We start from the raw sequence: 16,072 nt of genomic DNA on the forward strand, positions 1-16,072 counted from the left end.
GAGAAGGTACTGTATCAGGGGGAGGTACTGTATTAGGGAGAAGGTACTGTATCAGGGAGAAGGTACTGTATCAGGGGGAGGTACTGTATCAGGGAGAAGGTACTGTATCAGGGAGAAGGTACTGTATCAGGGGGGAGGTACTGCATCAGGAGGAATGTACTGTATCAGGGGGAAGGTACTGTATCAGGGGAAGGTACTGTATCAGGGGAAGGTACTGTTTCAGGAGAAGGTACTGTATCAGGGGAAGGTACTGTATGAGGAGGAAGGTAATGTATGACGAAGGTACTGTATCAGGAAGGTACTGTATCAGGGGAAGGGCCTGTATCAGGGGGAAGGTACTGTATCAGGGGAAGGTACTGTATCAGGGAGAAGGTACTGTATCAGGGGGGAGGTACTGCATCTGGAGGAATGTACTGTATCAGGAGGAAGGTACTGTATCAGGGGAAAGGTACTGTATCAGGGGGAAGGTACTGTATCAGGGGGAAGGTACTGTATCAGGAAGGTACTGTATCAGGAAGGTACTGTATCAGGGGGAAGGTACTGTACCAGGATGAAGGTACTGTATCAGGAAGGTACTGTATCAGGGGGGAGGTACTCTATCAGGAGGAAGGTACTGTATCAGGGGGAGGTACTGTATCAGGAGGAAGGTACTGTATCAGGGGGAAGGTACTGTATCAGGAAGGTACTGTATCAGGGGTAAGGTACTGTATCAGGAGGAATGTACTGTATCAGGAAGGTACTGTATCGGGAGGAAGGTGCTGTATAAGGAAGGTACTGTATCAGGGGGAAGGTACTGTATCAGGAGGAAGGTACTGTATCAGGAAGGTACTGTATCAGGGGGAAGGTACTGTATCAGGGAGAAGGTACTGTATCAGGGAGAAGGTACTGTATCAGGGAGAAGTTACTGTATCAGGAGGAATGTACTGTATCAGGGGGAAGGTACTGTATCAGGGGAAGGTACTGTATCAGGGGAAGGTACTGTATCAGGAGGAAGGTACTGTATCAGGAAGGTACTGTATCGGGAGGAAGGTGCTGTATAAGGAAGGTACTGTATCAGGGGGAAGGTACTGTATCAGGAGGAAGGTACTGTATCAGGAAGGTACTGTATCAGGGGAAGGTACTGTATCAGGAGAAGGTACTGTATCAGGGAGAAGGTACTGTATCAGGGAGAAGTTACTGTATCAGGAGGAATGTACTGTATCAGGGGAAGGTACTGTATCAGGGGGAAGGTACTGTAGCAGGAAGGTACTGTATCAGGGGGAAGGTACTGTATCAGGAGGAAGGTACTGTATCAGGAGGAAGGTACTGTATCAGGAAGGTACTGTATCAGGGGGAAGGTACTGTATCAGGGGGAAGGTACTGTAGCAGGAAGGTACTGTATCAGGGGGAAGGTACTGTATCAGGAGGAAGGTACTGTATCAGGGGGAAGGTACTGTATCAGGGGGAAGGTACTGTATCAGGGGGAAGGTACTGTATCAGGGGGAGGTACTGTATCAGGAGGAAGGTACTGTATCAGGGGGAAGGTACTGTATCAGGAAGGTACTGTATCAGGGGAAGGTACTGTATCAGGAGGAAGGTACTGTATCAGGGGGAAGGTACTGTATCAGGAAGGTACTGTATCAGGAGGAAGGTATTGTATCAGGGGGAAGGTACTGTATCAGGAGGAAGGTACTGTATCAGGGGGAAGGTACTGTATCAGGAAGGTACTGTATCAGGAAGGTACTGTATCAGGGGGAAGGTACTGTATCAGGGAGAAGGTACTGTATCAGGGGGGAGGTACTGTATCAGAGAGAAGGTACTGTATCAGGGAGAAGGTACTGTATCAGGGGGAGGTACTGTATCAGAGAGAAGGTACTGTATCAGGGAGAAGGTACTGTATCAGGGGGGAGGTACTGTATCAGGTTGGAGGTACTGTATCAGGAGGAATGTACTGTATCAGGGGGAAGGTACTGTATCAGGGGGAAGGTACTGTATCAGGGGGAAGGTACTGTATCAGGGAGAAGGTACTGTATCAGGGAGAAGGTACTGTATCAGGGGGGAGGTACTGTATCAGGAGGAATGTACTGTATCAGGGGGAAGGTACTGTATCAGGGGGAAGGTACTGTATCAGGGGGAAGGTACTGTATCAGGTAGGTACTGTATCAGGAGGAAGGTACTGTTTCAGGGGGAAGGTACTGTATCAGGGGGAAGGTACTGTATCAGGGGAAGGTAATGTATCAGGAAGGTACTGTATCAGGAAGGTACTGTATCAGGGGGAAGGTACTGTATCAGGGGGAAGGTACTGTAGCAGGAAGGTACAGTGTCAGGGGGAAGGTACTGTAACAGGGGGAAGGTACTGTATCAGCGGGGAGGTACTGCATCAGGAGGAATGTACTGTATCAGGAGGAAGGTACTGTATCAGGAAGGTACTGTATTAGGGGGAAGGTACTGTATCAGGAGGAAGGTACTGTATCAGGAAGGTACTGTATCAGGGGAAAGTACTGTATCAGGAGGAAGGTACTGTATCAGGGGGAAGGTACTGTATCAGGAGGAAGGTACTGTATCAGGGGGAAGGTACTGTATCAGGGGGAAGGTACTGTATCAGGGGAAGGTACTGTATCAGGACTGTATCAGGAAGGTACTGTATCAGGAAGGTACTGTATCAGGGGAAGGTACTGTATCAGGAGGAATGTACTGTATCAGGGGAATGTACTGTATCAGTGAGAAGGTACTGTATCAGGAGAAGGTACTGTATCAGGAGGAAGGTACTGTATCAGGAGAAGGTACTGTATCAGGTGGAGGTACTGTATTAGGGAGAAGGTACTGTATCAGGGAGAAGGTACTGTATCAGGGAGAAGGTACTGTATCAGGGAGAAGGTACTGTATCAGGGGGGAGGTACTGTATCAGGGGGAAGGTACTGTATCAGGGGGAAGGTACTGTATCAGGGGGAAGGTACTGTATCAGGGGGAAGGTACTGTTTCAGGGGGAAGGTACTGTATCAGGAGGAATGTACTGTATCAGGGGGAATGTACTGTATCAGTGAGAAGGTACTGTATCAGGGAGAAGGTACTGTATCAGGAGGAAGGTACTGTATCAGGGAGAAGGTACTGTATCAGGGGGAGGTACTGTATTAGGGAGAAGGTACTGTATCAGGGAGAAGGTACTGTATCAGGGGGAGGTACTGTATCAGGGAGAAGGTACTGTATCAGGGAGAAGGTACTGTATCAGGGGGGAGGTACTGCATCAGGAGGAATGTACTGTATCAGGGGGAAGGTACTGTATCAGGGGGAAGGTACTGTATCAGGGGGAAGGTACTGTTTCAGGGAGAAGGTACTGTATCAGGGGGAAGGTACTGTATGAGGAGGAAGGTAATGTATGACGAAGGTACTGTATCAGGAAGGTACTGTATCAGGGGAAGGGCCTGTATCAGGGGAAGGTACTGTATCAGGGAGAAGGTACTGTATCAGGGGAGGTACTGCATCTGGAGGAATGTACTGTATCAGGAGGAAGGTACTGTATCAGGGGAAAGGTACTGTATCAGGGGAAAGTACTGTATCAGGGGGAAGGTACTGTATCAGGGGGAAGGTACTGTATCAGGAAGGTACTGTATCAGGGGGAAGGTACTGTATCAGGGGGAAGGTACTGTATCAGGGGGAAGGTACTGTATCAGGAAGGTACTGTATCAGGAAGGTACTGTATCAGGGGGAAGGTACTGTACCAGGATGAAGGTACTGTATCAGGAAGGTACTGTATCAGGGGGAGGTACTCTATCAGGAGGAAGGTACTGTATCAGGGGGAGGTACTGTATCAGGAGGAAGGTACTGTATCAGGGGGAAGGTACTGTATCAGGAAGGTACTGTATCAGGGGTAAGGTACTGTATCAGGAAGGTACTGTATCAGGAAGGTACTGTATCGGGAGGAAGGTGCTGTATAAGGAAGGTACTGTATCAGGGGGAAGGTACTGTATCAGGAGGAAGGTACTGTATCAGGAAGGTACTGTATCAGGGGGAAGGTACTGTATCAGGGAGAAGGTACTGTATCAGGGAGAAGGTACTGTATCAGGGAGAAGTTACTGTATCAGGAGGAATGTACTGTATCAGGGGAAGGTACTGTATCAGGGGAAGGTACTGTATCAGGGGAAGGTACTGTATCAGGAGGAAGGTACTGTATCAGGAAGGTACTGTATCGGGAGGAAGGTGCTGTATAAGGAAGGTACTGTATCAGGGGAAGGTACTGTATCAGGAGGAAGGTACTGTATCAGGAAGGTACTGTATCAGGGGAAGGTACTGTATCAGGGAGAAGGTACTGTATCAGGGAGAAGGTACTGTATCAGGAGAAGTTACTGTATCAGGAGGAATGTACTGTATCAGGGGAAGGTACTGTATCAGGGGGGGGAAGGTACTGTAGCAGGAAGGTACTGTATCAGGGGAAGGTACTGTATCAGGAGGAAGGTACTGTATCAGGAGGAAGGTACTGTATCAGGAAGGTACTGTATCAGGGGAAGGTACTGTATCAGGGGAAGGTACTGTAGCAGGAAGGTACTGTATCAGGGGAAGGTACTGTATCAGGAGGAAGGTACTGTATCAGGGGGAGGTACTGTATCAGGAGGAAGGTATCAGGAGGAAGGTACTGTATCAGGGGGAGGTACTGTATCAGGAGGAAGGTACTGTATCAGGGGGAAGGTACTGTATCAGGAAGGTACTGTATCAGGGGAAGGTACTGTATCAGGAGGAAGGTACTGTATCAGGGGGAAGGTACTGTATCAGGAAGGTACTGTATCAGGAGGAAGGTATTGTATCAGGGGGAAGGTACTGTATCAGGAGGAAGGTACTGTATCAGGGGGAAGGTACTGTATCAGGAGGAAGGTACTGTATCAGGGGGAAGGTACTGTATCAGGAAGGTACTGTATCAGGAAGAAGGTACTGTATCAGGGGGGAGGTACTGTATCAGAGAGAAGGTACTGTATCAGGGAGAAGGTACTGTATCAGGGGGGAGGTACTGTATCAGAGAGAAGGTACTGTATCAGGGAGAAGGTACTGTATCAGGGGGGAGGTACTGTATCAGGGAGAAGGTACTGTATCAGGGGAGGTACTGTATCAGGTTGGAGGTACTGTATCAGGAGGAATGTACTGTATCAGGGGGAAGGTACTGTATCAGGGGGAAGGTACTGTATCAGGGGAAGGTACTGTATCAGGAGGAATGTACTGTATCAGGGGGAATGTACTGTATCAGTGAGAAGGTACTGTATCAGGGAGAAGGTACTGTATCAGGAGGAAGGTACTGTATCAGGGAGAAGGTACTGTATCAGGGGAGGTACTGTATTAGGGAGAAGGTACTGTATCAGGAGAAGGTACTGTATCAGGGGAGGTACTGTATCAGGGAGAAGGTACTGTATCAGGGAGAAGGTACTGTATCAGGGGGAGGTACTGCATCAGGAGGAATGTACTGTATCAGGGGAAGGTACTGTATCAGGGGAAGGTACTGTATCAGGGGAAGGTACTGTTTCAGGGAGAAGGTACTGTATCAGGGGAAGGTACTGTATGAGGAGGAAGGTAATGTATGACGAAGGTACTGTATCAGGAAGGTACTGTATCAGGGGGAAGGGCCTGTATCAGGGGGAAGGTACTGTATCAGGGAGAAGGTACTGTATCAGGGGGGAGGTACTGCATCTGGAGGAATGTACTGTATCAGGAGGAAGGTACTGTATCAGGGGAAAGGTACTGTATCAGGGGAAAGTACTGTATCAGGGGGAAGGTACTGTATCAGGGGGAAGGTACTGTATCAGGAAGGTACTGTATCAGGGGGAAGGTACTGTATCAGGGGGAAGGTACTGTATCAGGGGAAGGTACTGTATCAGGAAGGTACTGTATCAGGAAGGTACTGTATCAGGGGGAAGGTACTGTACCAGGATGAAGGTACTGTATCAGGAAGGTACTGTATCAGGGGGGAGGTACTCTATCAGGAGGAAGGTACTGTATCAGGGGGAGGTACTGTATCAGGAGGAAGGTACTGTATCAGGGGGAAGGTACTGTATCAGGAAGGTACTGTATCAGGGGTAAGGTACTGTATCAGGAGGAATGTACTGTATCAGGAAGGTACTGTATCGGGAGGAAGGTGCTGTATAAGGAAGGTACTGTATCAGGGGGAAGGTACTGTATCAGGAGGAAGGTACTGTATCAGGAAGGTACTGTATCAGGGGGAAGGTACTGTATCAGGGAGAAGGTACTGTATCAGGGAGAAGGTACTGTATCAGGGAGAAGTTACTGTATCAGGAGGAATGTACTGTATCAGGGGGAAGGTACTGTATCAGGGGGAAGGTACTGTATCAGGGGGAAGGTACTGTATCAGGAGGAAGGTACTGTATCAGGAAGGTACTGTATCGGGAGGAAGGTGCTGTATAAGGAAGGTACTGTATCAGGGGGAAGGTACTGTATCAGGAGGAAGGTACTGTATCAGGAAGGTACTGTATCAGGGGGAAGGTACTGTATCAGGGAGAAGGTACTGTATCAGGGAGAAGGTACTGTATCAGGGAGAAGTTACTGTATCAGGAGGAATGTACTGTATCAGGGGGAAGGTACTGTATCAGAGGGAAGGTACTGTAGCAGGAGGAAGGTACTGTATCAGGAAGGTACTGTATCAGGGGGAAGGTACTGTATCAGGGGGAAGGTACTGTAGCAGGAAGGTACTGTATCAGGGGGAAGGTACTGTATCAGGAGGAAGGTACTGTATCAGGGGGAGGTACTGTATCAGGAGGAAGGTATCAGGAGGAAGGTACTGTATCAGGGGGAGGTACTGTATCAGGAGGAAGGTACTGTATCAGGGGGAAGGTACTGTATCAGGAAGGTACTGTATCAGGGGAAGGTACTGTATCAGGAGGAAGGTACTGTATCAGGGGGAAGGTACTGTATCAGGAAGGTACTGTATCAGGAGGAAGGTATTGTATCAGGGGGAAGGTACTGTATCAGGAGGAAGGTACTGTATCAGGGGGAAGGTACTGTATCAGGAAGGTACTGTATCAGGAAGGTACTGTATCAGGGGGAAGGTACTGTATCAGGGAGAAGGTACTGTATCAGGGGGAGGTACTGTATCAGAGAGAAGGTACTGTATCAGGGAGAAGGTACTGTATCAGGGGGGAGGTACTGTATCAGAGAGAAGGTACTGTATCAGGGAGAAGGTACTGTATCAGGGGGGAGGTACTGTATCAGGTTGGAGGTACTGTATCAGGAGGAATGTACTGTATCAGGGGGAAGGTACTGTATCAGGGGGAAGGTACTGTATCAGGGGGAAGGTACTGTATCAGGGAGAAGGTACTGTATCAGGGAGAAGGTACTGTATCAGGGGGGAGGTACTGTATCAGGAGGAAGGTACTGTATCAGGGAGAAGGTACTGTATCAGGGAGAAGGTACTGTATCAGGGGGGAGGTACTGCATCAGGAGGAATGTACTGTATCAGGAGGAAGGTACTGTATCAGGAAGGTACTGTATTAGGGGGAAGGTACTGTATCAGGAGGAAGGTACTGTATCAGGAAGGTACTGTATCAGGGGAAAGTACTGTATCAGGAGGAAGGTACTGTATCAGGGGGAAGGTACTGTATCAGGAGGAAGGTACTGTATCAGGGGGAAGGTACTGTATCAGGGGGAAGGTACTGTATCAGGGGGAAGGTACTGTATCAGGAGGAATGTACTGTATCAGGGGGAAGGTACTGTATCAGGGGAAGGTACTGTATCAGGGGAAGGTACTGTATCAGGGGGAAGGTACTGTATCAGGAGGAAGGTACTGTATCAGGAAGGTACTGTATCAGGGGGAAGGTACTGTATCAGGAGGAATGTACTGTATCAGGGGGAATGTACTGTATCAGTGAGAAGGTACTGTATCAGGGAGAAGGTACTGTATCAGGAGGAAGGTACTGTATCAGGGAGAAGGTACTGTATCAGGTGGAGGTACTGTATTAGGGAGAAGGTACTGTATCAGGGAGAAGGTACTGTATCAGGGAGAAGGTACTGTATCAGGGAGAAGGTACTGTATCAGGGGGGAGGTACTGCATCAGGAGGAATGTACTGTATCAGGGGGAAGGTACTGTATCAGGGGGAAGGTACTGTATCAGGGGGAAGGTACTGTTTCAGGGGGAAGGTACTGTATCAGGAGGAATGTACTGTATCAGGGGGAATGTACTGTATCAGTGAGAAGGTACTGTATCAGGGAGAAGGTACTGTATCAGGAGGAAGGTACTGTATCAGGGAGAAGGTACTGTATCAGGGGGAGGTACTGTATTAGGGAGAAGGTACTGTATCAGGGAGAAGGTACTGTATCAGGGGGAGGTACTGTATCAGGGAGAAGGTACTGTATCAGGGAGAAGGTACTGTATCAGGGGGGAGGTACTGCATCAGGAGGAATGTACTGTATCAGGGGGAAGGTACTGTATCAGGGGGAAGGTACTGTATCAGGGGGAAGGTACTGTTTCAGGGAGAAGGTACTGTATCAGGGGGAAGGTACTGTATGAGGAGGAAGGTAATGTATGACGAAGGTACTGTATCAGGAAGGTACTGTATCAGGGGGAAGGGCCTGTATCAGGGGGAAGGTACTGTATCAGGGGGAAGGTACTGTATCAGGGAGAAGGTACTGTATCAGGGGGGAGGTACTGCATCTGGAGGAATGTACTGTATCAGGAGGAAGGTACTGTATCAGGGGAAAGGTACTGTATCAGGGGAAAGTACTGTATCAGGGGGAAGGTACTGTATCAGGGGGAAGGTACTGTATCAGGGGGAAGGTACTGTATCAGGAAGGTACTGTATCAGGAAGGTACTGTATCAGGGGGAAGGTACTGTACCAGGATGAAGGTACTGTATCAGGAAGGTACTGTATCAGGGGAGGTACTCTATCAGGAGGAAGGTACTGTATCAGGGGAGGTACTGTATCAGGAGGAAGGTACTGTATCAGGGGGAAGGTACTGTATCAGGAAGGTACTGTATCAGGGGTAAGGTACTGTATCAGGAGGAATGTACTGTATCAGGAAGGTACTGTATCGGGAGGAAGGTGCTGTATAAGGAAGGTACTGTATCAGGGGGAAGGTACTGTATCAGGAGGAAGGTACTGTATCAGGAAGGTACTGTATCAGGGGAAGGTACTGTATCAGGGAGAAGGTACTGTATCAGGGAGAAGGTACTGTATCAGGGAGAAGTTACTGTATCAGGAGGAATGTACTGTATCAGGGGAAGGTACTGTATCAGGGGAAGGTACTGTATCAGGGGGAAGGTACTGTATCAGGAGGAAGGTACTGTATCAGGAAGGTACTGTATCGGGAGGAAGGTGCTGTATAAGGAAGGTACTGTATCAGGGGGAAGGTACTGTATCAGGAGGAAGGTACTGTATCAGGAAGGTACTGTATCAGGGGGAAGGTACTGTATCAGGGAGAAGGTACTGTATCAGGGAGAAGGTACTGTATCAGGGAGAAGTTACTGTATCAGGAGGAATGTACTGTATCAGGGGGAAGGTACTGTATCAGGGGGAAGGTACTGTAGCAGGAAGGTACTGTATCAGGGGGAAGGTACTGTATCAGGAGGAAGGTACTGTATCAGGAGGAAGGTACTGTATCAGGAAGGTACTGTATCAGGGGAAGGTACTGTATCAGGGGAAGGTACTGTAGCAGGAAGGTACTGTATCAGGGGGAAGGTACTGTATCAGGAGGAAGGTACTGTATCAGGGGGAGGTACTGTATCAGGAGGAAGGTATCAGGAGGAAGGTACTGTATCAGGGGGAGGTACTGTATCAGGAGGAAGGTACTGTATCAGGGGGAAGGTACTGTATCAGGAAGGTACTGTATCAGGGGAAGGTACTGTATCAGGAGGAAGGTACTGTATCAGGGGAAGGTACTGTATCAGGAAGGTACTGTATCAGGAGGAAGGTATTGTATCAGGGGAAGGTACTGTATCAGGAGGAAGGTACTGTATCAGGGGAAGGTACTGTATCAGGAAGGTACTGTATCAGGAAGGTACTGTATCAGGGGAAGGTACTGTATCAGGGAGAAGGTACTGTATCAGGGGGAGGTACTGTATCAGAGAGAAGGTACTGTATCAGGGAGAAGGTACTGTATCAGGGGGAGGTACTGTATCAGAGAGAAGGTACTGTATCAGGGAGAAGGTACTGTATCAGGGGGAGGTACTGTATCAGGTTGGAGGTACTGTATCAGGAGGAATGTACTGTATCAGGGGAAGGTACTGTATCAGGGGAAGGTACTGTATCAGGGGAAGGTACTGTATCAGGGAGAAGGTACTGTATCAGGGAGAAGGTACTGTATCAGGGGGAGGTACTGTATCAGGAGGAATGTACTGTATCAGGGGAAGGTACTGTATCAGGGGAAGGTACTGTATCAGGGGAAGGTACTGTATCAGGTAGGTACTGTATCAGGAGGAAGGTACTGTTTCAGGGGAAGGTACTGTATAAGGGGAAGGTACTGTATCAGGAGGAAGGTACTGTAGCAGGAAGGTACAGTGTCAGGGGAAGGTACTGTAACAGGGGAAGGTACTGTATCAGGGGGAAGGTACTGTATCTGGGGGAAGGTACTGTATCAGGGGGAAGGTACTGTATCAGGAAGGTACTGTATCAGGAAGGTACTGTATCAGGGGGAAGGTACTGTATCAGGGGGAAGGTACTGTAGCAGGAAGGTACAGTGTCAGGGGGAAGGTACTGTAACAGGGGGAAGGTACTGTATCAGGGGGAAGGTACTGTATCTGGGGGAAGGTACTGTATCAGGGGGAAGGTACTGTATCAGGAAGGTACTGTATCAGGATGGTACTGTATCAGGAAGGTATTGTATCAGGGGGAAGGTACTGTATCAGGGGGAAGGTACTGTATCAGGCAGGTAGCAAACATTTGCAGACATCTGCAGCACTGCAATTATTTAAATTTTAGTCATTTAGCAGACGCTCTTACCCAGAGCCACTTGCAGTTATGCACTTGACTCAAGTATGCGGGTTGGCCAATGTGTGTTCTCGTTCTTTAAAAACGGTATAAATTAGTCTTTATTGGCACTTTCTCACACTGCACTGTTACCTGTAGAGCCAAGCCTCCTGCCTGTTGCTGGGGCATGTCTGTAGTTTTGTCTGTTACAGTATGAACACAGGTTTTGTATGCTGCAAAAATGTATTGCATGCACATATTTGGCTTCCTAATACATACATACTGTACTGTTTCTTCTTCAACTCACATGTACCAACACACTCTATATAAGCCACACAGACACAGACACAGGCACAGGTACAGACACAGGTACAGGTACAGACACAGGTACAGATACAGGTACAGACACAGACACATATACAGACACAGATACAGGTACAGGAACAGGCACAGGTACAGGCACAGGTACAGATACAGGTACAGGTACAGGTACAGATACAGACACAGGTACAGGAACAGGCACAGGTACAGGTACAGGTACAGATACAGATACAGGTACAGATACAGATACAGGTACAGATACAGATATGGGTACAGGTACAGATACAGGTACAGATACAGATACAGGTACAGATACAGATACAGGTACAGGTACAGGTACAGATACAGACACAGGTACAGGTACAGACACAGACACAGGTACAGGTACAGACACAGGTACAGGTACAGGTACGGGTACAGATACAGGTACAGATATGGGTACAGGTACAGATACAGATACAGGTACAGGTACATATATGGGTATGGGTACAGGTACAGGTACAGATACAGATACAGATACAGGTATGGGTACAGGTACAGGTACAGGTATGGGTACAGGTACAGGTACGGGTATGGGTACAGGTACAGGTAGATACAGGTACAGATACAGGTACAGGTACAGATACAGACACAGGTACAAATACAGATACAGGTACAGGTATGGGTAAAGGTACAGGTACATACAGGTACAGGTATGGGTACAGGTACAGGTACAGGTAGATACAGGTACAGATACAGGTACAGGTACAGATACAGACACAGGTACAAATACAGATACAGGTACAGGTAGATACAGGTACAGGTATGGGTACAGGTACAGATACAGATATGGGTACAGATACAGATACAGATACAGATACAGGTATGGGTACAGGTACAGATACAGATACAGGTATGGGTACAGATACAGGTACAGATACAGGTACAGGCACAGGTACAAATACAGGTACAGGTATGGGTACAGGTACAGGTAGATACAGGTACAGGTACAGGTACAGGTAGATACAGGTACAGGTACGGGTACAGGTAGATACAGGTACAGGTACAGGTAGATACAGGTACAGGTATGGGTACAGGTACAGGTACAGATACAGGTACAGGTACAGATACAGATACAGGTACAGATACAGGTACAGATACAGGTATGGGTACAGATACAGATACAGATACAGGTACAGATACAGATACAGGTACAGATACAGATACAGGTATGGGTACAGGTACAGATACAGGTACAGGTACAGATACAGACACAGGTACAGGTACAGATACAGGTACGGGTACAGATACAGGTACAGATACAGGTACAGATACAGGTACAGGTACATGTACAGATACAGGTACAGGTACAGATACAGGTACAGGTACAGATATGGGTACAGGTACAGATACAGGTACAGGTACAGATACAGGTACAGGTATGGGTACAGATACAGGTACATATACAGGTATGGGTACAGATACAGATACAGATACAGGTACAGGTATGGGTACAGATACAGATACAGGTACAGGTACAGATACAGGTACAGATACAGGTATGGGTACAGATACAGATACAGGTACAGGTATGGGTACAGATACAGATACAGATACAGGTACAGATACAGATACAGGTATGGGTACAGGTACAGATACAGACACAGATACAGATACAGGTACAGATACAGGTACAGGCACAGGTACAAATACAGGTACATGTATGGGTACGGGTACAGATACAGGTACAGATACAGGTACAGGTACAGATATGGGTACAGATATGGGTACAGGTACAGGTACAGATACAGGTACAGATACAGATACAGGTACAGGTACAGATATGGGTACAGATACAGATACAGGTACAGATACAGGTACAGACACAGGTACAGGTACAGGTACAGATATGGGTATGGGTTACAGGTACAGATACAGGTATGGGTACAGGTACAGGTAGATACAGGTACAGATACAGGTACAGATACAGGCACAGGTACAAATACAGATACAGGTATGGGTACAGGTACAGGTAGATACAGGTACAGGTATGGGTACAGGTACAGGTAGATACAGGTACAGATACAGGTACAGATACAGACACAGGTACAAATACAGATACAGGTACAGGTATGGGTACAGGTACAGGTAGATACCGGTACAGGTATGGGTACAGGTACAGATACAGATACAGGTATGGGTACAGATACAGGTACAGGTACAGATACAGATACAGGTATGGGTACAGGTACAGATACAGGTATGGGTACAGATACAGGTACAGATACAGGTACAGACACAGGTACAGGTACAGATACAGATACAGGTACAGACACAGGTACAGGTACATGTACAAGTACATGTACAGGTACAGATACAGGTACAGGTACAGGTATGGGTACAGGTACAGATACAGGTACAGATACAGGTACAGGTATGGGTACAGATACAGATACAGATACAGGTACAGATACAGGTATGGGTACAGATACAGATACAGGTACAGATACAGGTACAGGTATGGGTACAGATACAGATACAGGTACAGGTACAGATACAGGTATGGGTACAGGTACAGGTACAGATACAGATACAGGTATGGGTACAGATACAGGTACAGATACAGGTACAGGCACAGGTACAAATACAGGTACAGGTATGGGTACGGGTACAGATACAGATACAGGTACAGGTACAGATATGGGTACAGGTACAGGTACAGATACAGGTACAGATACAGATATGGGTACAGGTACAGATACAGATACAGGTACAGGTACAGATACAGGTACAGGTACAGGTACAGATACAGACACAGGTACGGGTACAGACACAGGTACAGGTACGGGTACAGGTACAGGTACAGATACAGGTACAGGTACAGATATGGGTACAGGTACAGATACAGATACAGGTATGGGTACAGATATGGGTACAGGTACAGATATGGGTATGGGTACAGGTACAGGTACAGATACGGGTACAGGTACAGATACAGGTACAGGTATGGGTACAGGTACATATACAGGTACAGGTACAGGTATGGGTACAGGTAGATACAGGTACAGATACAGGCACAGGTACAAATACAGATACAGGTACAGGTATGGGTACAGGTACAGGTACAGACACAGGTACAGATACAGGTACAGATATGGGTACAGGTACAGGTACAGGTACAGATACAGATACAGGTACAGGTACGGGTACAGATACAGGTACAGGTACAGATACAGGTACAGGTACAGGTACAGATACAGGTACGGGTACAGGTACAGGTACAGTTACGGGTACAGATACAGGTACAGGTACATATACAGATACAGGTACATATACAGATACAGGTACAGACACAGATACAGGTACATATACAGATACAGGTACAGACACAGGTACAGGTACAGATACAGATATGGGTACAGATGCAGGTACAGATACAGACACAGGTACAGATACAGATACAGATACAGGTACAGATACAGATACAGGTACGGGTACAGGTACAGGTACAGATACGGGTACAGGTACAGGTATGGGTACAGGTACAGATACAGATACAGGTACAGGTACATGTATGGTTACAGGTACAGATACAGGTACAGGTACAGGTACAGATACAGATACAGGTACAGATACAGGTACAGATACAGACACAGATACAGGTACAGGTACAGATACAGGTACAGGTACAGGTATGGGTGCAGATACAGATACAGGTACATATACAGGTACAGGTACAGATACAGGTACAGGTAGAGGTATGGGTACAGGTACAGATACAGGTACAGGTATGGGTACAGCCACAGATACAGGTACAGGTACAGGTATGGGTACAGATACAGGTACAGATACAGGTACAGATACAGACACATATACAGGTACAGATACAGGTACAGGTACAGGTATGGGTGCAGATACAGATACAGGTACAGATACAGGTACAGATACAGGTACAGGTACAGGTAGAGGTATGGGTACAGATACAGGTACAGGTACAGGTATGGGTACAGCTACAGATACAGGTACAGGTATGGGTACAGATACGGGTACAGATACAGATACAGGTACAGATACAGGTACAGGTACAGGTACAGGTACAGATACAGGTACAGGTATGGGTACAGATACAGACACAGGTACAGGTACAGGTATGGGTACAGGTACAGATACAGATACAGGTACAGGTATGGTTACAGGTACAGATACAGGTACAGGTACAGTCACAGGTACAGATACAGGTACAGATACAGATACAGGTACAGATACAGGTACATGTACAGATACAGACACAGATACAGGTACAGATACAGGTACAGGTATGGGTGCAGATGCAGATACAGATACAGGTACAGGTATGGGTACAGCTACAGATACAGGTACAGGTACAGGTATGGGTACAGATACAGATACAGGTACAAATACAGATACAGGTACAGGTACAGATACAGGTACAGATACAGGTACAGATACAGATACAGACACAGATACAGGTATGGGTGCAGATACAGATACAGGTACAGATACAGGTACAGATACAGGTACAGGTACAGATACAGGTACAGGTAGAGGTATGGGTACAGGTACAGATACAGGTACAGGTACAGGTATGGGTACAGCTACAGATACAGGTACAGGTATGGGTACAGATACAGATACAGGTACAGATACAGGTACAGATACAGGTACAGGTACAGGTACAGATACAGGTATGGGTACAGATACAGATACAGGTACAGGTACATGTATGGGTACAGATACAGGTACAGATACAGGTACAGATACAGACACAGATACAGGTACAGATACAGGTACAGGTACAGGTATGGGTGCAGATACAGATACAGGTACAGGTACAGATACAGGTACAGGTACAGATACAGGTACAGGTAGAGGTAT

General features: G+C 47.3%; 1 protein-coding gene across 1 annotated transcript in view; it reads right to left on the minus strand.

Annotated features, from left to right (window-relative positions):
- The window catches only part of LOC115125006 (protein CBFA2T1-like), a 181,116-nt gene that overhangs the window by 76,287 nt on the left and 88,757 nt on the right, over positions 1-16,072 (minus strand).

The sequence above is a fragment of the Oncorhynchus nerka genome, linkage group LG4 (assembly GCF_034236695.1).
Source record: "Oncorhynchus nerka isolate Pitt River linkage group LG4, Oner_Uvic_2.0, whole genome shotgun sequence".
NCBI lineage: Eukaryota > Metazoa > Chordata > Actinopteri > Salmoniformes > Salmonidae > Oncorhynchus > Oncorhynchus nerka.